Source organism: Priapulus caudatus, unplaced genomic scaffold (genome assembly GCF_000485595.1).
Source record: "Priapulus caudatus unplaced genomic scaffold, Priapulus_caudatus-5.0.1 Scaffold363, whole genome shotgun sequence".
Lineage (NCBI taxonomy): Eukaryota > Metazoa > Priapulida > Priapulimorpha > Priapulimorphida > Priapulidae > Priapulus > Priapulus caudatus.
The window spans coordinates 219216-228786 of record NW_014577424.1 but is presented as its reverse complement, the minus strand read 5'-3'; positions in this window follow the sequence as shown (position 1 = coordinate 228786).

Genomic DNA, 9571 nt, shown 5'->3' with positions numbered 1-9571 from the left:
CATTCCCGATCTGTAGGACTCTGTTACGAACGTATACGACTGCGTTCAGAGAATGATAAGACATTCCAGATCATTGAGGATAGTAATCCGACATTTTCACTTTTCGTGTCGTAGCGCTGTCTGATCTCAAACGGGAGCCATAATCGGCACTGTGTGAACGCCGCATTAGGGCAGAAACTAGTAATCCTTTACATGCCGTGTTTAAATACTTAGCTTTTCTGGAAAGAAATTTCAATCTATTGTTAATCTTTTTTACAACCTTAATTCCCGTTATCTCACCACTCATGGTGTCTTCCAAGTCTATTCCTAGATACTTAACTGTATTTTTATGTGCAATTGCCACCCCATTACATCTGATGTCCAGTTTTGGATTATCCCTGAGTTTGTGTTTAGTTCCAAAAATAATACTTTCAGTTTTTCCAAGATGCAAGGATAAATTATTATCGTTGAGCCATTTATTAATGGAATGCAATTCTCTACTTAATTCTTCCTGTATAGCCTGTACCTCTGTCCCTGTAACTACTAAGGCCGAATCGTCAGCATATAATAAAAGCTTGACGTTAACTGCCTTTGCCATGTCATTAACATAAATCAGAAATATCAGAGGACCCAAAATCGAGCCTTGTGGTACTCCACATGCAATAGGGTCCTTATTAGAGAAGGTATACCTCCTACATCAGTTATTTGGCTTCTACCAGAGAGATAAGCACCGAACCATTTATGGTCAACAGTATCAAAAGCTTTTTGAAGATCTAATAAAACCATACCAGTTAGATTTCCTTTGTCCGATTCATTACGAATAATATCAGTTAGATGGATATTAAACTTGTGTCAGTTGAAAATTTTGATCTAAACCAGATTGGAACTCGTACAGTAAGGAATTTTCTATTAAATATTTCTCTATTTGGTTATACTATAGGCTATTCGCTCCAAAACTTTGGACATGACACTTAAAATTGACACAGGCCTATAGTTTCCGGGTTCTGTTTTGCTATTCTTTTTATGTATCGGAATGACCCTTGCTGCCTTCATGTCATCAGGGATTTTTCCTTGGATGAATGACATGTTGATTACATGTGTAATTGAGCTGAGCAAATAACGTTTGATCCATCTTTTATAAATTTTGCAGGAATATTATCTAACCCAATAGCCTTACCCGTATTAATGTTTTTCAGCACCCGTAGTACCTCTTCCTCTCCCACCGTTGTAAAAGTAAATGAATTTTCTACTACGCCTTTGTCCCTATAATAATTTTGAAGACTAATCTCATCATACGTCCTTTACTTGTGAAATACTTATTAAAATTATTTGCAACAATTGCTTTGTCAAAACATATTTTCTCCAATTTTTAGCCCCACCCCGCCCAAGTTACAGGTTCCCTTATTTTTCATCCCCATACTCTTTAAAGTCTGCCATAATTTTTTAGGGTCATTTTTGTGGTCCTCAACCTTTTCCGAATAGTAATTAGCCTTTGCTTTCTTAATTTTATTTTGAACTTTGTTTCTAAGCATTTTAAAATTCTTGTATGTAATTTCATCTTTACTCCTTGTATAAAGCAGTAATTTTCTATCGCGTTCCAGAATAAGCTCCCTAATCTCGCTATCAAACCATGGCTCAGTTCTTTGTTTTATTCTAACTTGTTTAATAGGGGCGACAGTGTCAATGGCCTCTAGGAGGTATTTTTGAAAAATTTCCCATGCAAGCTCTATAGAATCCGCATTAAAAATTTTACACCATTGCTTCTCTTTTAACTTATCTCTAAATACCTCTGGACTATATGTTTTTAATGATCTAATTCTCCTAGTTTTATGCTTACCTATAACCTGTCTAGAAGTTTTCCTAGTACAGTAAGTTAAAAAATGATCACTCACTCCCTTGGCTATGATGCCCGATTGACTAATTTTGAGTGCATCAGAAACCATTATTAAATCGATGGCGGACTCACTTATATTAGTTACTCTGGTCGGAGTAGTGATTAGTTGTTTGAGATCATATTGGTAGCAGTAATCTTTAAGAGCCTTAAGCATTCTATCACATTTTCCCGTTGATTTTTCTAGAACGTTAACATTGAAATCCCCTAATATAATAATTTCCTGCTCATTGAACCTGTCAGCATTTATACTAATATTTTCCAATAGTTCGAAGAAGTTGCCTTGTTTTGGTGGTCGATAGCATACCCCGGTCAATATTGGTTTCGATCTTGGTAGTAAGATATCAACCCATATAGCTTCTAGCCCCACTTTATCCATATCAGTTCTTCAATATGCACAGGTCTATGGTTATACTTTTTGTGATAATATACGAAACGTTGTAGGCATATGCATACGCTTACGAATTCTGCTGCCCTATTTAAAGATAGTTTTTCCAGATGCCTCAATAATAGCAGGTATATGCAGATTACATATATAAAGTTGATGTACACTTATAGCGTACAAGTAATTAAACACGTTAAAGCTACTATATGTATTCTGGCTGAAAGATACCGGTAGGTATTGGGTATGCAGCTGCAATTTATTAATATATGCCGATATTAATATAGGTGAATAGTAGACTTTGATACAAAGAGGACGGATAGGACATTAACAGAGGTTTAGATGTTTACTTTTCGTCCAATACCTGGTATGGTATTTTCTTTGCGAATGGAGTAAAGATTTTTGTTGCAGGAACGTTCAATTTTATTTCATTTAAAATCGTTGTATTTAAAGATTATGGACTACTAAGCCAATCAAATGTTGGATAGAAGTGATAAGACGGACGGACGGACGGACGGGAGGATTGACTATATTGATTTGATTATATCTTATTATCCGAACCGTTGTGTTTTCGCCATTGATTGTTTTACCGTACCCGCGTACCACTAATATAATCAAGAGCAGATAAAGAAGGGTTATTCCTTCTTTCCTCCTTCCTGGAGGTAAGAAGGAATTGAAGGAAATCAAGGAAGGAAATCAAAGAAGGAATTCTTTCCTGATTCCTTCTTTATCTGCTCTTGATATAATCACTATTTTTTTCATTTCATGGAAGAAAGTAAGCCGTGATATTTGAATTTGTCATTTTTATTTTCGTTTAATAAAATACGTTATTGCATGAGAAAATGCGTTATTAGTAATGTTTAGATTCGCGCTCTTTATACTACCCCAGTAAGGGGTGGTGACCCCGTCACGCGCCGTTAGGCGTGGTCACCGTGACAAGGGGTCAGAACCCCTTTACCGGGGTAGTATAATACAGAGTGCTCTCAATGCTTAGCGATTCCTGGCAAAAGATCAAATAAAAAATAAAAAGTAATATAAAGAATAGAAAGAACAAATAGTGCCTCGTGTGCAGAAAAAGTACACCATCAGAAATAACAGGATGTAATAGATACGCCCCTTGAACGCCCATAGATCAAGTTACGATAACAAAGAGAGTATATAAGAAAAGAGAAAAGCGAAGAGCGTCAGTTCAACAACGGTAGCGGTACCGTATGGGTCAACCGGATAGTGACGAGCCAGCCGCAGTATGAGATTGCCGTCTGGAGGCACGCCGTGGAAGAGGAATTCCAACAATCGCGTGAGAAAAGCTGGGATGAAGTCCCATCAGAGAATGCGGCGATACACTATCACATTGTGTTCGGCGGACGCCTACAAACGCAACTTCGCGACTGAAACAAGTGGAAGACGCTTCGTACACAGTTGAAGATGGTGAGCACCAGCTTCAAAAGCATGCTATTGTACCAGCCTCGGTCAATGGTATGCTATTGCCAGCTGCCGGGAAAGGAACTGCTCTTCGTAACACCGGCGAATGGAAACCTCGCAGACATGATAAACTTCATCACCGCAGACGAAGTCAAAGAGATGAACACGAAGAAATACGCCGAGCGAAAATCCAAAGAGATGATCCGAAGCCGAGGAGAAAGTACGGCGAATATGTATGTACAGGCATTAATAGGAATCATAAACGAACATAACTTCACCGATTCCGAACAAGTGGTAACATTCCTAGGAACACACTATAAATAAAACATAAACAACTAGAGCACTCGGAGAGCACAGACCTCCGCCAAGGCAGCTGAATTCTCTCAATGTGAAATTTTTTATAAATTAATTAATTAATTAAGTGGAAAAATTAATTAATTAATTAATTAATTAAATAATTAATTGGATCCGGATTAGTGCGAGCGTGCAGGTGGGGAGGATGTGGTTGCCCTTAGCCTGTGTTTGTAGTCTACAGCCAGCGCACCTAGCGGAAGTGAACTGAAACGTGCATGGTAACACACACACACACACACAAACCAACACTCAATGGCACGCCGTGAAAACGCAACCGGCAGTTAGATGCGATATGATATGACTACTAGGCACTTTAATTTAATTTAATTTTTTTTTTTTTTAGGGTTAGGGTTAGGGTTTAGGTTAGGTTTAGGGTTTAGGTTAGGTTAGGGTTAGGGTTAGGGTTGTTTTTTTTTTAAGTGCTATAGTCATGATCTAAGTGCCTAGTAGTCATATCATATCGCATCTAACTGCCGGGTGCGGTGAAAACATAACCTTCGCCACGCCCCTGGCGGAGGTAAAGAGATGCTCAGCCCGTACGATATTGCGCTGAAGAACTTATACACGGATACGATGCGGAGAAAGAAGATAATCCAAAACGAGATTGCTCTAACAAACGTCGGCACCAGGACGAAAAGCCTATGGAACCTGGTTGCAGACTGGAGACCACACAAAGGAGAAGAAAGCAAATACCACTCCATAGTCAAACGCGCGTGGCTATTGATTCAGCTCCTAGAAGCTTGGTTCCCCTACCACCAAGGTACTCACACGATCGCGATCTTCCTGGACGACATCAGAAAGTGGTTCGACAGACAGAATGGAAAGGTAAACACGCTCTGGCTGAAAGGTCCGCCAAACTCTGGCAAGACGATATTCTCGAATTTAATCGTCGATATCGCCAGGGACGTGGGCATTCTCCATTCAAGAGGTGCATCGGTAAACGAATCCTTTACGGGAATGAGTTCTCGTTGAATATAGACACGAAGGAAATCTTCAAACTGATCCTGGAAGGTCAAGCAACAAAAATCAAAGTAAAGATGATGGGTGATCAATGGTTACCATGAACACCGGTATTGTTATGTTCCAATAACAATATCGTACGCAACGATTCGAGGCGAGAATGCTTGCAATCGAGGCACACATCATGGGAAATCATGAATGGATAGACACCTTTGGCATAAATATGAAGTTTGACCCTCGTGCACTGTGTGTATTAAGCCATCTCTTCAACGCTGAATGCGATCAACCAATAGACAGTTACGACCCTTTTGAAACGGAAGAAGCAATGCATAATTACGACGACTGGCGCATAATGTAATTGGCGTGACGATCGGTATAAAATCCGAAATAAATGATCGCTCTTCTGTTATTATTCTAGTTAGTATAAAACCACCGCGCTTCAGGGAAAACTTAACGTGGTATAACGCGTACAAACGACAATTTACATTACCTAGAGGACGCAATCCAAATCAAAGTGGCGAATTTCAACGCGGATGGCATAGTTACCTAAGAGACAGACGAAGAGAACAAGTAGACGAACACGGAGAATCATTCAACGACGAGACAAGAGACTTCCTAAGACGCGGTAACACTAACCCATCGCACAGAAATGTGTACAACTGGGCGCGACAATTCGACAATCGCGGTATGGTTAATCCAAATCACAACGCAGGAAGACAAATAGCAATACCACAAGCAGTAGGTGCAGGTGCAGCAGCAGTAGCAGAACTAGGACGTGCAATCGTATACAACAACGAACTCAGGGACAATATAGTAGCAGGTGTTGGACACGTAGCACAAAGTGGAGTACAAGCTAAACAAGGCGGCTTCAACGCACTAAGAAGAGCACACGGCGGATCTGTAAGCAGCAGAGAAGTGGCCGAACCACCAGCAAGAAGAAGAGCACGACAAAACGAAAGCGAACAACAAGGCATCGAACCAGATCCAAATCCAGACGACGAAATGTTAGCACAAGAACCAGAAGGAGATAGCATCGACTCAGGAAGAGACCAAAGGTCTACAGGAGGTGCTGGAGCATCATCAGATGAAAACAAAACAACTGGTTCACGATTGAGATCATGGAACGTCCAAGAAAATCAGGTAATGAGCGTTACATATGAACGCACTTACGCACATAACCTAACATCAACGAATCAATCAGAAATAATATTAAGATGGACCAATCCACACAAAGGACAATCCGCATACTTACAACTAGACGTAGGAGCGAAACAAATACCATACACAAATCCAATGGCAATATTAACAGCAGATAACATGCAATTCCTAGGTATGCAAGACGCATTCAGACCAGTACACTTCAGCGCAACAATATATTCAACATAGTAGGATTCGGAAACAACTTCACATCAGTAGGAAGAATACCGGTACCTAACATTAATGTAAACATATCACCAACACTAATATACTACAAAAATCTTGCAGGATGCTTCGGAAAATCAACACATCAATTAAACAGAGCATCTAAACCTACCAAACAATAGCATGCAGTCATACGATACACCAAACAACAGAGACGGAAGCGCACTCAGACCACAATATAGAAACATCCACTTACACGACATAGACTCAATACATGAAACTAAAGCCCTCACAGACAGACACGGGTACAACAATATGTATTGGTTAAACCCACACACAAAAATAGCACCAGGAGATGAACACAGAGAGTGGAATTCAATCAAAAAATCGTCGAATGGTACACACACAAACAAAAACCAGGCGAACCACCGTACTCAACGCACGTGCTCGCACAAAACGCTAACGTATCAAAAATCAACAGAAATATAAAGCAAACTTACACAACAGTAAACGTCAATGCAGATGTAGGAGCGATTCACAACCACGTGCAAGTAGTGAACATAGACACATTGATATCAGACGAATTCAACGAACGACGTCTGGCGAACGAACTTCGAAGAAGAATACCAACTAGGACAAATAGCATACACACCAAAAGCGTGGGAAGTACTTATAGCACAACAAGTACTAAAAGCCAGTAAAGGCGAACGACAAAGTGCTAGATCTAACATTTGAATTGAACATAACATATACCTCAAAATGGGAATACATCACACCAAGGCACTCAATGAGACCAACGTACCTTCATTACCCATACCAGGAGGAGAGAATACTATTCAAGACTACGGACACATTGTGAAACCAATGATGCTAGCAACAGAACACGAAAAGGTCGATGGATTAATCCTAAACCGATAAACAGACTTATACGGAACCAAGAACAGAACAAGCAACATGGTCAAATGAAGATTCTTCCCATACAGCCAAATACTGACAAGAACAGATCCTAAACTATACAAACTGGAATCAGCAACGAAAATAATGACCCAGAAACATTTACATCACACAGAGGAACGATGTAACACCGAAAAATCAAAGCTTGAGAGCACTCTGGGCGGAGGCACATATTCAAACACCTAGGCTTTTTTCACCTGCTACTATATTGTCCCTGAGTTCGTTGTTGTATACGATTGCACGTCCGGGGTACAGACTGGGTCCCGGGGTTCGGTTGCTCGGACTGTATGGAAAGAATCTTCCTTTGACCACGTTGCTTGTTCTGTTCTTGGTTCCGTATGAGTCTGTTTGTCGGTTTAGGATTAATCCATCGACGTTACTGCTTTTTTAATTTTTACTAGTATTATTTTGGTGCGGCTAATCCGTGCGCGAAATTTCCATTTAAATCTTGTGCGATACCCTGATTTGCTTGGGTTCTTTTCTCGACGAACCTTTATTTACATTCATCAATCATATAAAACGAGAAACTGTACTCCACGGGGGAGACGGCTAACGCTCCATTAAGAGTGTTCCCTACTTTGATATCATTAATGATTAATGATTGATAATCCTAACCCTAACATTAAACCACAAACTAATATATGACCATGACCATATATTTATATAGGCTACCCAACCAATCTCTCCGCGTTAAAATCTATGGCCTATGTGTATTAATTCATAGTATAGTCTATAGTCTTATAATACCTAAATAGTGACGTACCCTCCGTGCCATAAGTTGTGGGTGAACGTAGATCAGTAAATATACGATAACACAAACAGAGGAAAGCCGGCGCTGCCACTCGTGGAAATGTTGTGCAGATGATTTATTTTATTTTATTTTATTGATTTATTTAGGCAATTATCCATCATATACAATGCATTGCATACTTTTACAATAAAAATTTGAATTCATAAAATTGGATAATTACCAAGGATATATACACAAAAAGCATGACTAGCACACTTATTTACATTGTGGTCCTTGTTTTGCTATGCCTTAATTGAATCTAACAATTGTACTACTATCAGAACAAACTATTGAAATATACCGATTTGTAATTATAATCGGTCATACAATGGTACACATTTTCTCAAGACGATACAAACTTTTCTTATGCCTAATTTCAACCGAATTCTTTTAATGAAAAACATACTCCTCTGCCTCTAATTGCATAGCATATATCTAAATTCTTCTATTTTAGGAAGGATACTGCGAGCATTTAAATGAATGAATGTAGACTTTCTTTTGGGAAAAGCTGATTCTGATGTGCGCGATGGCAGGGTTTACTCCTGTCATTATTAATCCTGTGTCTCGTTGAAACTTATCTCGCGGTTCTTGAAGTGTAGTCAGCTTGGAGTCCTAGGGATTGGTTCCTCCGACGCTTAGCACGATTCATGTATCCTGTGCTTCATCTGATGCCTTGAGCGCCCAACCTTCTAGTTTTCCTGAATGAACTTTAAGGAAGTTTCCAGCCAGTCGATCTCCCCTTCCTGTTTAGGTGATAAGTTTTCCTGCTAATTTCTAAATAATTATTTGTTATTCGATGAATCGTCCCAGGCAGCCACAGGATGCTCGTGCCTAGTATGGTTGTGATCGGGCGGGATAGTTTAAGACATGCGCTCCTGCATTCTTCCATGCAACCTGTGATCCATGGATACCTTTGATGTCATACTTATCGCGAGAAAGAAGCCTGTCAAGGGTCCGAGGGCAACTGGTACTGTATAACTTACTGGTGGATTTTGATCGATTATTTTTTACGAAAGTTGGCGCCAGAATGCCATATTTTACTGCATACGCGTGTAGACGAGGTAAGATAATGGAACCTTTAGCGAGGTAATCAATGAAAGTGAAACTGCGTGGATATTGAAGAAGAGACAAATAAATCATTACTCGTGAAAAGTACCGATTGTAAATTATAATGCATTATTTACGTTTATATCGAAACAAACATAAACGCATATACTGGCTTTTCTGCTCTCAGTTGGCAATCCGTTTTATGCGTGTTTGTAGAGATCGAGTGGTACGGGATAAATTAATATTCCGTTTAAATAATTTCTAAATAGTTATTTGTTATTCGATGAATCGTCCCAGGCAGCCACAGGATACTCGTGCCTAGTATGGTTGTGATCGGGCGGGATAGTTTAAGACATGCGTTCTTGCATTCTTCCATGCAACCTGTGATCCATGAATACCTTTGGGTCCATGAATGGGCTTCAGAGTCCTG